Below are 19,972 nucleotides of genomic sequence, written 5' to 3'. Positions count from 1 at the left end.
AAAATTAAATTTCAATTTATAAATTTTAATATTAAAGATATGATATTGGTTTATTTTTTTTACCGAACTTAAAAAGTTAGAATTCTTGTTATTTGTATAATCTATCCTACATCAAAATAAATCTACCATGCATCTAAAAATATATTACGCGCCTTATATAGAAAGATAATATAAATGTAAGTAAGAAAATAAAACTTACTTGAACTCATGAAGATCGATTTGTACGATGAATAATATACTGCAATAAAAATAGATGTGTATAATGTTATTCAAACAATTATATATAATAGATTAAAAAAGAGGAAAGAATTATAATTATACCTAAATAAATTCATTTTGGAATTCAGGCTAGAGAGGTGAAACCAAATTCTTGACAAATATCAACAAATCATTTCGTCGATCCAAGATCTTCAAATTCCTGAAAAATACTAATTCCTTCAGCATCACCGAAATAAGGCCAATTACAAAACAAGTAAAAACACAAAAGGCAAAGTCACACTTATTAATGTAAACAAGGATTTAAGATTAAGCATCACAAAAATATGAAAACAGACTTTATCATTTATACCTTCTTCTTTCCCAAGAAGGAATGGAATACAATCCACAATCATCCTCTTTACACCATATATAATACATTCTTCAACCAATTCATAAGTCTTGAATCATTGGTCTGGAATCCTCCAAGCTACAAATGAAATCAAAATTCAGAATCAGAAAGTTGAAATCAGTGAAGAAAATATTGATTATCAATAAATTGCATACCGCATCATCAACTTTCATTGCATCGGCATCCAGTGATATTTCTCTTATTCCATCATTATTTGCCTATAAATATCATAAGAGAATATATGACATTAATTGTAAAATATTTGTTTGTCTACTATGATTCATATGTGATGACATTAACAATATATATATATATATAAAAGAAACAAATATTTTTTATTCCTTGAACAAGATAAGGTTACTCATAATTTATAGTAGTAGTCTAATGAAAGGTAAAATAAGAAAATAACATCTTCAATAAAAAAAAATTCATTTTGTCATTTAGGATTCTTTTGAAACCATAGGCAATACACCATCACTACGATAGTTCGACATCCACGACTTTGAGAATTGAGAACCTTTAGAACATCAATATGTCATGTTAAGAAACATATGATATAACCACTAATAGTCAATAGAATTTGAATTAGATAATGAAATTACCTTAGATCCAGACTAGTCCTTGAATATGACGGAATGACTATGAATAACAATGTTCTACTACATTGAAGACGATTAACTTTGTGTCCACGACGATGTTGACCGAGATATCCACGAGCAGAATCGGAAAGTTTGTATACAAAGAGATCACTCTTTACGTAGAGCTTGACGACAACTATTTTTTGAAGCCTAAGTTGTCCCTTAACCATCTCGAGCTTCTATATTACACCGTTTCCAGATTCAAAATTTTAAGTATTTTATGTAAAAAAATAAATATTAATTTATATATTTAAAATTTAATCTAAAATTATATTTTGTTACGAAGAAATTATTATTATTTATAAAAAAAATAATTAAACGTAATAATAATTAAAAGAATTGTTTTATTTTAATATAAATTTTATTTTATTAAATAAAAAAAATCAAAATTTAATACATAATTAAATTTAATGAAAATAAGTTTAAAATGTAAAATTTAAATTATATTTGATTTTATAGAATATGTGTACAATTTTAATAAGTTTAATGCAAATTTAAATTTAATAAAAATAATTTAAATTTAAATTTAAATTATATTTGATTAAATAAAAAAAAATACAATTTTAACACAAATTTATTGTTAATACGCTTTAATTCATAGTATAAATTAGTTATAAATGATATTAAAAAAATATATATTCTAAATATAAGAAATATATAATTAAAAAAATAATATTTGTTATAAATAAATTATATTTATTGAAAAAACAATTATGTTAAAATAAAAAAAAATTTAATTCAAAATTAAATTTAATATTTAATGTAAAATATAAAATTATTTTTATGAATTAATGATTAATATAAATATAATTCAAAACTTAAAATTAAATATCAATATTATAAGAATATTTAAAAAAATATACTTAATAGTAAAAAACCAAACAAAATATGTATTTAAAAATTAAATTAAAATATATTTTGTTATAGAGAAATTTTATTTATATAAAATAAATAATAATTATGATTTAAATTTTATGTATCTTAAATTTTAATTATATTTGATTAGATAGAAAAACATATTAAATATAATGCAAAATAAGTTTTTAATAATTTAAATTTTAAGAAAATAAAATTTATTAAAAAATAAAATTTAAATTATATTTGATTAAATAAAAAATAAAATTAATAAAAATTTAAATTTAATGAAAATAATTTAGTATTAAATATAATAATTTATTTATAAAATTAACAATGAATATAAAATTTAATTCAAAAGGTAAATTAATGATATACCTTATAAGAATATTTAAAAATATATATTAATTTTATTATAAGAAATAAACAAGTAAAAAAAATAAAAAATATTTTATGTATTTAAAATTTAAACTGAAATTATAATTTTTTATAGAGAAATTACATTTATATAAAAATAATTATAATTATTTTAAAAATATTTGAATTATATTTGATAAAAAAAAGTGATAATTTTTTTTTAAAAGTTTAGATGATATAAATTTTAAAAATACTTAAAATATAAAAATTAAATAAATATAATAAAATAAAATTTTATGTATTTTAAAATTTAAATAATACTTTATTAAAACAAAGAATGAACATGTAAATAAATATAATTTAACAAAATTTAAATAAAATTTAAATTTAAATTATATTTTATTTTATTTTAGAAAAACGTTTTTATAGAAAATAAAAATGAATAATATAATTTTATAAGTTTATTGTGAAAATTAAATTTTAATTTATAAATTTTGATATTAAAGATATGATATTTGTTTATTTTTTTTACCAACTTAAAAACTTAAAAACTTGGAATTCTTGTTATTTGTAAAATCTATTCTACATCAAAATAAATCTATCTTGCATCTAAAAATGTATCATGAACCTAATATAGAAAAATAATATAAATGTAAGTAAAAAAAGAAAACTTACTTGAACCCATGAATGTCGATTTGTACGATAAATAATATACTGAAATAAAAATAGATGTGTATAATGTTATTTAAATTATATATAATAGATTAAGGAAGGAAAAGGAAAGAATTATAATTATACCTAAATAAATTCATTTTGGAATTCAGACTAGAGAAGTGAAACCAAATTCTTGACAAATATCGACAACTCCATTGGTCGATCCAAGGTTTTCAAATTCCTGAAAAATATTGATTCCTTTAGTATCACCGAAATAAGGCCAATTACAAAAACAAGAAAAAACACAAAAGACAAAGTCACACTTATCAATGTAAACAGGGGTTTAAGATTAGAATCACAAAAATAGAGTTTCATGTAAAAATATACTATAATCATTTATACCTTCAGCTTTCCCAAGAAGGAGTGGAATAAAATCTACAATCATCCTCTTTACACCATATATAATACATTCTTCAACCAATACATAAGTCTTGAATCATAGGCTTGGAATTGGTCCGGCTATAGATGAAATCAAAATTCAGAATTAGAAAATTGAAATCAGTGAAGAAAATTTTAATTATCAATAAATTGCATACCACATCATCAATTTTCATTGCATCAGCATCAAGTGATGTTTTTCATATCCCATCATTATTTACCTATAAATATCATAAGAGAATATATGACATGAATTGTAAAATATTTGTTTGTCTATGATCCATATGTGATGAAATTAACAACAAAATATATATAAATATATATAAATAAAATAGAAACAAATATTTTGTATTCCGTAAACAATATAAGGTTACTCATAATTTATAGTAGTGGTCGAATGAAAGGTAAAATAAGGAAATAACACCTTTGGTAAAAAAAATTCATTTTGTCATTTATGATTCTTTTGAAAGCCATACGAAATACACCATCACTATGATAGTTCGACATCCAAGACTTTGAGAATTGAGAACCTTTAGAACATCAATATGTCATGTTAAGAAACATATGATATAACCACAAATAGTTAGTAAATTTGAATTAGATAATGAAATTACCTTGGATCCAGACTAGTCCTTGAATATGATGGAATGACTATGAATAACAAGGTTCTACTACATTGAAGACGATTAACTTTATGTCCACGACGATGTTGACCGAGATATCCACAAGCGAAACCGAAAAGTTTGCAGGCAAAGAGATCACTCTTTACGTAGAGATTGACGACAACTCTTTTTTCAAGCCTAAGTTGTCCTTTAACCCTATCGAGCTACTATATTACATCGTTTTCAGATTCAAAATTTTATATATTTTATGTAAAAAAAATAAATATTATTTTATGTATTTAAAATTTAATCTAAAATTATATTTTGTTATGAAGAAATTATTATTATATATATAAAATAATTAAACATAATAATAATTAAATGATATGTTTTATTTTAATATAAATTTTATTTTATAAAATAAAAAATTCAAATTTTAATACAAATTTAAATTTAATAAAAATAAGTTTCAAATATAAAATTTAAATTATATTTGATTATATAGAATATGTATACAATTTTAATAAGTTTAATGCAAATTTAAATTTAATAAAAATAATTTTAATGTAAAATTTAAATTATATTTGATTAAATAGAATAAAAATACAATTTTAATACAAATTTAATGTAATACGCTTTAATTCATAGTATAAATTAGTTATAAATAATATTAAAAAATGTATATTCTAAATATAAGATATATATAATTAAAAAACAAAATAATATTTGTTATAAATAAATTATATTTATAGAAAAAATAATTATGTTAAAATAATAAAAACAAAATAAAAAAAATAATTCAAAATTAAATTTAATATTTAACGTAAAATATAAAATTATTTTTATGAATTAATGATTAATATAAATATAATTCAAAACTTAAAATTAATTATCAATTTTATAAGAATATTTTAAAAAAAAAATATACTTAATAATAAAAAACAAAAAAAAATACTTTTTATGTATTTAAAAATTAAATTAAAATATATTTTGTTATAGAGAAATTATATTTATATAAAATAAATAATAATTATGATTTAAATTTTATGTATCTTAAATTTTAATTATATTTGATTAAATAGAAAAACATATTAAATATAATGCAAAATAGGTTTTTAATAATTTAAATGCAAAATTTAAATTTTAAGAAAATAAATTTTATTAAAAAATAAAATTTAAATTATATTTGATTAAATAAAAAATAAAATCCTAATAAATTTAATAAAAATTAAAATTTAATGAAAATAATTTAGTACTATATATAATAGCTTATTTATAAAATTAACAATGAATATAAAATTTAATTCAAAAGGTAAAGTTGATAAACCTTATAAGAATATTTAAAAATATATATTAATTTTATTATAAGAAATATATAAGTAAAAAAATAAATAATATTTTATATATTTAAAATTTAAACTAAAATTATAATTTTTTATAGAGAAATTACATTTATATAAAAATAATTATAATTATTGTAAAATTATTTGAATTATATTTAATAAAAAGAAAGTGATAATTTTTTTTTAAAGTTTAGATGATATGAATTTTAAAAATACTTTTAATATAAAATTAAATAAATATAAAAAATAAAATTTTATGTGTTTTAAAATTTAAATTTTATTTTATTAAAACAAAGAATGAAGATTTAAATAAATATAATTTAACAAAATTAAAGTAAAATTTAAATTTAAATTATATTTTATTTTATTTTAGAAAAACGTTTTTATAGAAAATAAAAATGAATAATATAATTTTATAAGTTTATTGTGAAAATTAAATTTTAATTTATAAATTTTGATATTAAAGATATGATATTGGTTTATTTTTTTAACCAAACTTAAAAAGTTAGAATTCTTGTTATTTGTAAAATCTATCCTACATCAAAATAAATTTATCATGCATCTAAAAATGTATCATGCACCTTATATACTTACATATTATAAATGTAAGTAAGAAAATAAAACTTACTTGAACTCATGAAGGTCAATTTGTACGATGAATAATATACTGCAACAAAAATAGATGTGTATAATGTTATTCAAACAATTATATATAATAGATTAAGAAAGAGAAAAGAAATAATTATAATTATACCTAAATAAATTTATTTTGTAATTCAGACTAGAGAGGTGAAACCAAATTCTTGATAAATATCGACAACTCCTTTCGTTGATCCAAGGTCTTCAAATTCCCGAAAAATATTGATTCTTTAGCATCACCGAAATAAGGTCAATTACAAAACAAGAAAAAACACAAAAGACAAAGTCACACTTATCAATATAAACAGGGGTTTAAGATTCAAGTATCACAGAAATGGAATTTCATCTAAAAATATACTATAATCATTTATACCTTCAGCTTTCTCAAGAAGGAGTGGAATAAAATCTACAATCATCCTCTTTACACCATATATAATACATTCTTCAACCAATTCATAAGTCTTGAATCACTGGCTTGGCATTCCTCCATGCTATAGATGAAATCAAAATTCAAAATCAGAAAGTTGAAATCAGTGAAGAAAGTTTTAATTATCAATAAATTGCATACCGCAGTAGCAACTTTCATTGCATCGACATCTAGTGATGTTCTTCCTATCCCATCATTATTACCTACAAATATCATAAGAGGATATATGACATGAATGGTAAGATATTTGTTAGTGTACTATCATCTATATGTGATGATATGAACAAAAAAAATTATATATATATAAAGAGAAACAAATATTTTGTATTCCTTAAACAAGATAAAGTTACTTATAATTTATAGTAATGTTCGAATGAAAAGTAAAATAAAGAAATAATACCTTCGATAAATTTGTTCATTTTGTCGTTTAGGATTCTTTTGAAAGCCATAGTCAATAATCCATCACCATGATAGTTCGATCCACGTCTTTAAGAATTGAGAACCTTTTAGAAAATTAATGTTAGGTTAAGAAACATATGATATAACTAAAAATAGTCAGTAGAATTTGAAAGAGAGAATGAAATTACTTTGGATCCAGACTGGTCCTTTAATATGACAGAATGAATATGAATAACAAGGTTTTACTACATTGAAGACGATTAACTTTGTGTTCGCCACGATGTTGACCGAAATATCCACGCGCGGAACCGGAAAGTTTGCATGTTAAGAGATCACTCTTTATGAGAGCTTGACGACAACTACTTTTTGAAGCCTAAGTTGTCCCTTAACCATATCGAGCTACTATATTACTTCGTTTCCAGTTAGATTCAAAATTTTAAATATTTTATGTAAAAAATAAATATTATTTTATGTATTTAAAATTTAATCTAAAATTAAATTTTTTTTATGAAGAACTTATTATTATATATTAAAAATAATTAAAGGAATTATTTTATTTAAATAAAAATTTTTATTAAATAAAAAAATATAAATTCTATACAAATTTTAATTTAATAAAAATAAGTTGAATGTAAAATTTAAATTATATTTGAATAAATAGAAAAAATACAAATTTAATATAAATACGACTTTAATTCATAGTTTAAAATTAGTTATAAAGAATATTAAAAAATATATATTCTATATATAAGAAATATATAATTAAAAAACTAAATAATATATTTTATAGATAAATTATATTTATATAAAAAATATTTTATGTTAAAATAATAAAAATTAAATAAGAGTTTTTTAATTAAAAATTAAATTTAATATTTAATTCAAAATATTTTTTTTATGAATTAATGATTATTATAAGTTTAATTCAAATTTTAAAATTAATTATAAATATTATAAGTATATTTAAACAAAATAAATAATATATTTAATAGTGAAAACTAAAAAAATAATTTTTATAAATTTAAAAGTTAAATTAAAATACATTTTGTTATAAAGAAATTATATTTATATAAAATAAATAATAAATATGTTAAAAATAATAAAATTTAAAGTAATAATTTTGATTTAAATTTTATATATTTTTAAATTTAATTATATTTTTATTAAGTAAAAAATATGAAATCTTTATAAATTTAATAAAATTTTAAATTTAATGAAAACAATTTAATACTAAATATATTAGCTTAATGATGAATATTTAATTCAAAAGGTAAAGTTATTGATATACATTATAAGAATATTTAAAAATATATATATATTAATTTTATTATAAGAAATATATAATTAAGAAAATTAAATAATATTTTATGTAATTAAAATTTAAATTTAAATTATAATTTTTTATAGAAAAATTACATTTATATAAAAATAATAATTATTATTTGAAAAATATTTGAATTATTTTTTATTAAAAAGAAAAGTGATAATTTTTTTTTAAATTTTAGTTGATATAAAATACTTTTAATATAAAAATTAGGTAAATATAATAAAATAAAATTTTATGTATTTTAAAATTAAAATTATAATTTAATAAAACAAATAATTTAGATGTAAATAAATATAATTTAATAAAATTAATGCAAAATTTAAATTTAAATTATATTTTGTTTTAGAAAAACGTTTTGTAGAAAATAAAAATGAATAATATAATTTTATAAGTTTATTGTGAAAATTAAATTTTAATTTATAAATTTTGATATTAAAGATATGATATTAGTTTATTTTTTTACAAAAAAAAAAGTTAGAATTCTTATAATTTGCATAATCTAACCTACATCAAAATAAATCTATCATGCAACTAAAACGTAACATGCGTCTTATATACAAAGATAATATAAATTTAAGTAAAAAAAGAAAACTTACTTGAACTCATGAAGGTCGATCTCTAAGATTAATAATATACTGAAATAAAAATATATGTGTTTAATGTTATTCAAACAATTATATATAATAGATTAAGAATGAAAGAAGAAAGATTTATAATTATACCTAAATAAATTCATTTTGGAAACCAGACTAGAGAGATGAAACCAAATTCTTGATAAATCAACAACTCCTTTCGTTGATCCAACGTCTTTAAATTGCTGAAAAATATCTATTCCTTCAGCATCACCGAAATAAGGCCAATTACAAAACAAGAAAAAAGACAAAAGACAAAGTCGCACTTATCAATGTAAACATGGTTTAAGATTCAAGCATCATAAAAATGGAGTTTCATCTAAAAACAAACTATAATCATTTATACCTTTAGCTTTCCCAAAGAGGAGTGACATAAAATCTACAATCATCCTCTTTACACCATATATAATACATTCTTCAACCATTCATAAGTCTTGAATCATGAACTTGGAATCCTCCAAGCTACAGATGAAATCAAAATTCATAATCAGAAAGTTGAAATCAGTAAAAAAAAAAAAATTGATTATCAATAAATTGTATACCGCAGCAGCAACTTTCATTACATCGGAAAGTGATGTTCTTCATATCCCTTTATTATTTACCTACAAATATCATAAGAGAATATATGACATGAATTATAAGATATTTATTTGTCTACTATAATCTATATGTGATGACATTAATAACAATATATATATATAAGAGAAACAAATATTTTGTATTCTTTAAATAAGATAAGGTTACTCATAATTTATAGTAGTGGTCGAATGAAAGGTAAAATACGTAAATAACACCTTCGGTAAAAAAATTTATTTTCTCGTTTAAGATTCTTTTGAAAACCATAGGAAATACTCCATACCCATGATAGTTCCACGACTTTGAGTATTGAGAACCTTTTAGAACATTAATATGTCATGTTAAGAAACATATGATATAACCATAAATAGTTAATAGAATTTGAATTAGATAATGAAATTACCTTAGATCCAGACTAGTCCTTAAATATGAAAGAATGACTATGAATAACAAGGTTCTACTACATTGAAGACGATATTGACCGAGATATCCACGCGCAGAACCAGAAAGTTTTTAGGCAAAGAGGAGATCACTCTTTACGTAGAGCTTGATGACAACTATTTTTTGAAGCCTAATATGTCTCTCAACCATATCGACCTACTATATTACTTTATTTCCAATTATATTCGAAAATTTTAAATATCTTATGTAAAATAATAAATATTATTTTATGTATTTAAAATTTAATCTAAAATTATATTTTGTTATGAAGAAATTATTATTATATATAAAAAATAATTAAAAATAATAATTATTAAAGGAATTGTTTTATTAAATATAAATTTTATTTTTTTAAATAAAAATACAAAATTTAATAAAAATTTAAATTTAATGAAAATAAGTTTAAAATATGAAATTTAAATTATATTTAATTAAATTAAATATATACAATTTTAATAAGTTTAATGCAAATTTAAATTTAATAAAAATAAGTTAAATATAAAATTTAAATTATATTTAATGAATTAGAAAAAAAAAATACAATTTTAATAATTATTTAAGTTTGTTTATGAATTAATAGATAAATAAAAAATTAATTCAAATTTTAAAATAATTTATAAACATTATAAGAATTATTAAAAAAAAATAATAAAGTTGATGTAAATTAAATTTTAATTTTAATAAATTTTATTAAATAGATAAAATGCAAAATAATTTTTTAGTAAGTTTAATGATAAATTTAATTACATTGATTAAATTTAAAAAAATATAATTTTAATAAGTTTATTACAAATTTAAATTTAATCTAAAAAATTTAAAAATGTGTTTATGAATTAATGATAAATATTAATTTAATTTAAAATTATTTATGCTTAAATATTTAATAATTATATTATAAATAATAAAAATTAAAGTAATTGTTTTGATTTAAATTATATGTATTTTGACATTTAAATTTATATTTGATTAAATAAAAATGACAATTTAATAAAAAATATGTTTTGAATAAATTTTACAAAAGTTTAAATTTTATGAAAATAAGTTTAATAAAAAATTTGAAAAAAAGTTATATTTGATTTAATAAAAAAAATATAATGTTAATAAGTTTAATGATATTTTAAATTTAATGAAAAAACTTTAATTCAAAAAAATATAAGTTTAATTCAAAATTTAAAATTATTTATAAATATTTTAAGAATATTTAAAAAAATAATACTTTTTAATATAAGATATAAAAAAAATTAAATAATATTTTATGAATTTAAAATATAAATTTAAAATTGTATTTTTTTATTTTATAAAGAAATCGTATTTATATAAAAAAAAATTATTATTATAATAAAAGTAATAAAACTTAAAGTAATAATTTTGATTTAAAAAATATATATTATTCTTAATATAAGAAATAGGTATTTAAAAGATAATTAATATTTAACATAATAAATATATAATTACAAATCTAAATAATATTTAATGCATTTAAAATATATTTTGTTATAGAAAAATTATATTTATATAAAAAAATAATAATAAATATATTAAAAATAATAAAAATTAAAGTAATAATTTTGATTTAAATTTTATGTATTTAAAATTTAAATTATATTTAATTAAATAAAAAAATTAATGAAAATTTAAATTATATTTAATTAAATAAAAAAAATACAATATTAACAAATTTAATACAAATTTAATGTAAATATGCATTAATTTATAATTTACATTATTTATAAAGAATATTAAAAAAATTTAATATAAATTTAATGTAAATATGATTTATAAAGAATATTTAAAAAAAAAATAATATTCTAAATACAAGAAATATAAAAAATATTTGTTATAGATAAATTACATTTATTTAAAATAATAATTTTGTTAAAATAATAAAAACTAATATAAATTTTTTTTTATTACTTAATGATTAATATAAGTTTAATTCAAAGCTTAAAATGATTTATAAATATTATAAAAATAATATAATAATTTTAATTGATATAAATTTTAAAAATATGTTTAATATAAAAATAATATAATAATTTTAATTGATATAAATTTTAAAAATATGTTTAATATAAAAATTAGGTATATAAAAAAAATTATGTATTTAAAAATTTAAATTATATTTTATTAAAATAAAGAATGAGTATTTAATAAATATAATTTAATAATCTTAATGTAACATTTAAATTTAAATTATATTTTGTTTTAGAAAAAAATATTTCTATAAAAAATAAAAATGAATAATATAATTTTTAAGTTTAATGTAGAAATTAAATTTTAATTTAGATATCAATAATAAAAGATAAAAATAAATAAACCAATATCATAAATTTGTAGATGCATGATAAGTTTGACATGCATATAAAAAGTATTATGTATCTTAAATAGTAAGATAATATAAATTTAAATAAGTTAAAAAAACTTACTTGAACTCATAAAAGTTGATATTTAAGATGAATAATATTCTGCAATAAAAATAGATGTTTATAATATTATTCAAACAATTATATTATATGTAATAGATTAAAATAGAAAATGAAAGAATTATGATTATACCTAAATAAATCCATTTTGGAATTCTGGAAAGAGATGAAAAACAATATACAACTCCTTTCAACGCCGACCCAAGGTCTTCAAATTCCTGAAAAATAACGACTCCTTCAACATCAACGAAATAAAACCAATTACAAAATAAGAAATAACACAAAAGACAAAGTCACACATATCAATTGATATGGAAACAGGGGTTAAAATTCAAGCATCAAAATATAAATAAATGGAATTTCCAGCAGCTAAAAACAGACTGTAATAAGTTTATACCTTCAGTTTTCCCAAGAAATAAGAAACATTGTCAATATGCTTGGTGAATTAGAAAGCTGGAGTGGAATAAATGTTTTCAATCATCCTATTTGCACAATATATAATACTTTATCTGAATGTTTTCTTCCAGGCTATCAATGAAATAAAAAAAAGAATCAGAAAGATGAAATCAGTAAATAAGATTTTGATTATCGTTAAAAACAAAATCATACCGCAGTAGCAACAACTTTCATTGCATCGGCATCAAACTTATTCTCCCAGCATTGATCACCTGCAAATATCATAAAAAATAACCGATACCTATTTGTCCTGTTTTGATTCAGATTTTTGAGAGAGAAACGAAGAATATACCAATATATCAAGTTTGCCGAACTTGGATCTTACTAAATCAACAAGGATAGGAATAGTAGACAGATCTGCAACATCAAGCTGATGGAAGATGACAAGTAGTTCATCTCCTCCGGTAAGTACTCTCTTTAAGATTATATTCCTCTTTTTTCATCTCTAACTGTCAGAATCACCGTTATGCCTTTGAAAGTCAACTGTCTGCATATTTCTAATTCAATTCCTCTGTTCGCCCTGTTACGATAAATGAATTGTAATTTCTCTAGGTTTTCAATCAACGATTAATTAAATAGAATAAATTATGCATTGTAATTTCTTGTTTGTTATAAGCAAGAAAGAATCTTCTCATACTTCTTCGATTCAGTGTCCTAGGCATAGGACAGGTGAAATAATCTTTCCTTTTTCCAAATAAAAATGCACCGACACCAGCCGATTCAAACATCATCTGAAAAACTAATAGAATAATTAATACAATAAGTCAGGGCATATGCATATATATTATAAGAAACAGTATGCATTTAGAGAAAACGATTCAGATGAACCTAAAGAAAACCATTATTACAACGGAATAAAAATACGGCAGGCATCGCTTCCCGAAAGAACACCCGTACCGATTGAAACATCATAAACCCTAATCGATCGGATATTACAACAGATCTCCTTTTCCAACTAATCCAATATAATTGATGTAATTAGAAGAAACAGTTCATGAATTTTAACAGATAAACAAAGAAATTCTCCTTTTGAGAAAAAAAGGTAACCCTAAAAGTTCAAATCCCAGAAAGTAAAAAGTTGATCATGTCAGTTCTTATATGATTGATTTCTTATTCAAACCATCATTTTCAACCTAATTCAGTCGAACATTACAGACAAGAATCATAACTCACCGGTTTTCCATTCGAGAACGAATCAGAAAGATCACGGCGCCGTGAACCAGTAGCGGATCCAATACGACGGGACATGGATCCATTATCAAACCTCTGAGATGTGAGCCGCTGCTGATGCTGTTGTACGACGATCTGTCTATGTATATTTTACTCTTCCGTAAGCATTTTCCGATTACTAATTCCACCGGTAACTCCCCTGCTGCTTCTGGAAGTTTTTACACCGCCAAGCAAATGATTCGATTTCTCTAGATGCTTCGGAGGAGGAGGAGAGAAGCCGTCGTCGGTGGTGTGGACGTGTTCTTGAAGAATGGGAAATATCTGAATCCGATTTGCGGAAGGGGGTTTAAGGGGTTTTAGGATAAGGGGTTTTAGGATTTGGATATATATAGTTCCTGTATAAATCGACAAACGGCTACTAAAGGGGTTTAGGATTTCGAATTCCAATGGATTCAAATTATCTATTATCTATTATTATAATATTAATTCCAATGAATTCAAATTATTTAACAATAATAATAATTTGTAAAAATAAATATATATATATATATATATATATATAAATTATCTAACAATAATAATAATTTGTAAAAATAAATATATATATATATATATATATATATATATATATATATATATATATATATATATATATATATATATATAATCAACTAAGTATATTATTATATAATTTTAATATTAACTTAAAATTATACTTACGATTTTATCCAAATTTAGGCATCATACTTTATTTTTAATAATATATATTTTAATTATTAATTATTATAATAAATAATAAAATCATAATAATAATACAATATTTATAATATATTAGATAAATAACTATCATGTCTAACTAATTAAATTATTTTAAAAATTATTAATTTTAATATTAAATCATCTATTAGTAAATGGTTCAACTTAAAAAAAAAATATTATTTTTATTTATAAATAGTTAATTCTTATTTTTCAAAAAATAATTATATATATATATTTTTTTTATAAATAATACAAAATAAAACGTTAAATAATATGATAAAAATAAAAACTAAAACTAAAATTCTTAGGTTTAAAATTTAAGTGAAAATTATTTTTGTGTTGATAAATTACACCAAAAAAAATTATCTAAAATCATAACTAACCTCGCCGAAATAATGATAAATTGAAAAAAAAATCAATGATAGACACATATAAAAGAGCGTCCAAATAAAAGATTAGTTTAATAACTTTTAATTAAATAAAAAAAGAAACAACTATAGATCTGACGATTTTATCTCATTTGTCCTTAAAAGAAGATTGACATAAACTCAAAAAATAAGCACCAAAGATAATTAACAAATATGAGCATCAAATGACCTAACAAACAAAAAGGTAGAATATTATTTGAATTAGAAAAATTTGGGATGACAAATCTGATACAACTAAATAATATACCAAATTAAACAAAATAAAGCATAAATTCAAATATAAGTACTAAAAAAAATTAATAAAGAAGCTGTAAAAACGAGAAAGAAAATAACTATTGTTTATTTTTTTTAAAAGGAAATAAAATTAATTAACTTAAATTAAGATTCTTAAGTCTCTGTTTGGTTGGAGGTACAGTACTATAGATATAGGATAAAGATATCTACAGTAAAATTAAATTAATGTTTGGTTAAAATAAATTATATCTACAGTGTTATTAAGGGTATAATTTATACCTAAAATGAGGTATAAAATTGTAACAGGTATCACAAGGTATAAATTTCTGGCCTTTACTAATTTCTATTTTTTTTTTAAACTCATTCTTGTCTTTAACCAAAATTATTGTGTTTTTCATCCTCGGACTTGGAAGTGGACTTAGTTACCCATTGATGAAAGCTATCCTTTAAAATGTAAACAGATTTTTTAATTTTTCATTCTCTTGACCAATAATCTCTGAAGTGGAAAAAATAAAATAATTATTTATTTAAGAAATGTTTAACAAAAAAAAATATACAAATAAGTTAAAATAATAAGTTTCTTAGTTAACTCTTCGATGAAAACGTTTTACTACAATTTTTTTGGTAGTAAGCACAGAATATTTAAATGCATTTTTTTATTATGTTAGATTACATTAATTAAGTCAGATTTGTTTTAGTCTGTTTTGTTTTGTTTTGTTTTTAGATAGTCTTATTTTCAAGTAATATAACAAACTTTTATTTTTATCTTGAACTTTTATTTTTATCTTGGTAGGTACCTAAATTCTTATTAAGTCTCCACCACATAGAACGATCTATTGAGATTCGTTTATTTGTGATTTTGTTATTATATATTTAATAGTATTAATTATTAATAAACAATTTATTTAATTATAAGATATAAAATATATTTATAAAGAAATTATATTATCATATAGCATTATTAAATATTTTTAAACTAATATTTTTTATTAGTTTAAATATAATTAATAATAAATATTAAAATAATTTATATAAATAAAAGAATAAAATAGTCTTTAATTATTTTTACTATTTTTTTATACCACGAACCAAACACAAAATTATAAAATTTATATAATTTATATCACTCATATTATTTCAACCAAACACTAATAATCTATATAATTTATACATCTTAATACCCAATACAAGTTATACCCAAACAATATCTATATAACTAGTACCACGAACCAAAACTCTCAATTAATTGTATCACCTAATTCTACTAAAAAAATGCACATTGTTGTTGGTCTCAATCTCACCGCTTAGAATCCGTCTAGATTGAACGTGGCAGGCTTGTATGATTATAGAGCATGTTCAACGAAGATCACGCTCATCATCATCGAGACAATCAATCTCAGATCTCTCCTTCTTCGCGTGGCTGGAGACCGGTCCTTATTTCTCAGAGAGAAAGGTTTTCCAATTTTGCCATAAAAAATCGGAAAGGTGAAACAATCACATCCAAACGCTTTTACGGATTTCCTCCATTATTTATTCATCTTTTCATACTGTTTACCGCTATTATATATTTTAGTATTCAGCACTTATTGCACATGGTTGGCCGTTATGTGAAAGAGAAGTCTTCATCATCGTTTAAATGATCTGTACGTATGCATACTTCTTTTCTCTCTTATCTCTCGCAATCGTTGTGACTTTTATTCATCGTTAACTCTTCGTGGCATGTTGTGAATTACAAATGTCTCTTTCAGGTTTGTAAACATTTGCTTCAATCGAGTCTAGATTTGGAGTTCATTCTGCATTCTACTTGCTTGATTGAATCTCTTGATTCTATGTAACGATATCTGTTACTTTCTGTATTAATTTGAGTGGCTGATTATTATATTAGGTTTTATCTTGGGAGATTTCAAATCCAGTTACAAATGAATGAATTAATCCTCTGTTTGTGCTGTGAATTTCTATGGCGGATGTCTAACAACATATTGAGTTCATTTGTAATCCATATGAGATGACATTGAGAAACAAAATCATTGGCAGTTTATTTTCATGATTCTGATTCAGATTCAGAAACAATCTAATCGATAGAAACAAACATATCATGCAATTAGGCTATGAATATCACGTTTGGGCTCAAGTTCTTCCCATCGAGCCAAATTGATACATCCATTGTTCTCCACTAGGTGAGGACAACAATAAAGTTGAGGAAATGAATGATTCAGAGCCAAATGTCTGATGATTGATTGGGAGGAAAGGCTTACTTGCAAATGGGGATTTAATCTCGTACCAAATGTTAGGAAAGAGGCTAAATGTCCATTAAGTTTAGTCTTTTCTGAATTCATTACCACAAATGACATGAGTTGTAGATAATTGGTTGTATTTCTATCCTACTATGATTATGGTTTGAATGAAACTTTCATTATATATCACAATTATATTATCTGCATTGATAATTAGATGACCATTTTTTAAATAGGCTTTTATTTGCCAAAGAATCATATGTGGTTTAATGTCTTGTCCATTGGGTCTCATATACAGAGTGCATCAAGACTGATAATGACAGATTCTACTTTCAACTGACAGATATGGATCAGGAGGTACAGTTTTTCTTTGTGTTTCAATAAGCAATGTCATATAATGCCATCTCATTTTGTGACCGAGTTTATTTTGTTGTCATCGACACGAAAGAATCAGAGAAGCTGAGCTCGGTTCACATACTGGAAGGTCCCATGGGATTACAGTGGCGAGGATCCACTTGCATGATTGACTCATTTTACTGCTTCTTGGTGTGATATACTATGTTTTGAATACAATCAGTCTGTTCTATCGGTTTGTTGAGAAGGATATGATGTCTGACCTCAAGTATTCTTTGAAAGATAATACAGTTCCTCCCTAGGCTGTTCCGGTATGTTCTTTTTCTATTATTTTTATTTAGAGAAATATTTATAGGTCGTGTAACTTATGAATAGTGTTCCTTTCCATTGCTAGATATATGCAGTTATTTTTCCTATCTAGATTTTTTTAAGAGTTTATTTACGTAGGAAGGATGTATACGATCTTCATCATGCAACTTTAGGTAAAACTGAAATCCTTACTTTATGTTCTTTGTGTGAAATGTTATGTTTATAAGCTTTGAGAAAAAAAAACATGCCTACTTTTTTCTGTCCTCATCACGTCTGTTCTAACAAATGCGATAAAGGATGCTGTTGGTCGGCCTAGACCCGACTTCTTCTGGCAGTGCTTCCCAGATGGAAAGGATGTATGTATTTTACTCAATTTCTCTAGATAATGGTTTCATTTATAAATACCAAGTTCATTTTACCGTTCAGATCTAAATGATAGGATAAAAATAATTTTAAATGAAATGAATATGGAATATACGGTTTTCCCACTAAGAATCCTTGATTGAAGTGGAGGTAGGTCTGTGGGGATCGTGCTAGCTTACACACCTTGGACAAATCCCGATTTAATTTTTTTTTATAGAATCTGCGGGTTTATCTTAAAGTATGCTAAGTGTGGTGTCTCATGTCTTACTATTAGGCTTATGATTTGATTAGAAATGTTATTTGTCATGGAAACAAACATGTGATAAAGGAAGGGCATAAAATTTTTCCAAGTGGCCATACTTCGGGTAAGTATCTTATTGATATTCAACGAGAATAGTCCTCTAATACTTTACTCAAAATCTTATTAATTTCTTGTTGTAGTATTCTTTGCCGGTCTAGGATTTATGTCGTTGTATTTATATGGAAAGATCAAGGTGTTTGACCGAAGAGGACATGTAGAAAAATTGTGCATATCTTTTACCTGCTACTCGTAGCATCACTTGTTGGTGTCTCTCGAGTTGAAGACTACTAGCACCACTAGCAAGATGTGGCAGTAGGAGGTATACTAGGTGAGTTCATTGCGTGTTATGTTTATCAATTACTATTTTGGGACTTGAACTTGGTTTTCTTTTGGCATATAATGCTAGTACATTAGCCATTTGGGGCTTTTGTCAAGGAAGAAGAGATTAATGTTTCTTCAGTTTCGTTAGAAAGCTTATCTCGTGGTATTTTCTCGATAAAATCTGCTAATGAATAAATAAGGGAGTCTAGAGGTTGTGCTAGAAGTCCTTGTTGAGATATAATATTGTATTTATGGCAACTCAATTCAACTTTAAAAATTAGTACCGCAACTTTTGAAAAATATTCTTCACCATGTACCGAAACTTTTGAAAAACATTCTTCACCATGTACAACATTTGAATGATTTTTTGAATTTTCTTCTATTGTAATTTGACGATCAGGCACATGTTCATTTGTCAAAGCATCAACATCTTCACTGTCTAAATAATTTGCTGAATTTTCTTCTATTACAATTTGAAGCTTCTATAGTGGTATTTTCTTGGTAGAATCAATAAAGGAGTCGAAAGGTCATTTTGAAGTCTTTGTTCAGATATGATGTTGTATTTGTAGCAATTTGATTCATTTTCAAGAGTTTGTACCGTAATTTCTGAAAAAAGTTCTTCACCATGTACACCATCTGAATTTTCTTCTATTGCAATTTGACGATCAAGCACTGGTTCATCTTC

The 19,972-nt window shown here is 21.7% G+C and overlaps 1 pseudogene; it reads left to right on the top strand.

Moving 5' to 3' along the window:
• Window positions 1–17,140: 17,140 nt before the first annotated feature.
• On the top strand, window positions 17,141–19,266 carry LOC124917439 (annotated as a pseudogene).
• The last annotated feature ends 706 nt before the right edge of the window (window positions 19,267–19,972 follow it).

The sequence above is a fragment of the Impatiens glandulifera genome, unplaced genomic scaffold (genome assembly GCF_907164915.1).
Source record: "Impatiens glandulifera unplaced genomic scaffold, dImpGla2.1, whole genome shotgun sequence".
In the NCBI taxonomy this organism is placed as follows: Eukaryota; Viridiplantae; Streptophyta; class Magnoliopsida; order Ericales; family Balsaminaceae; genus Impatiens; species Impatiens glandulifera.
This window is presented reverse-complemented; position numbering and strand designations above follow the sequence as displayed.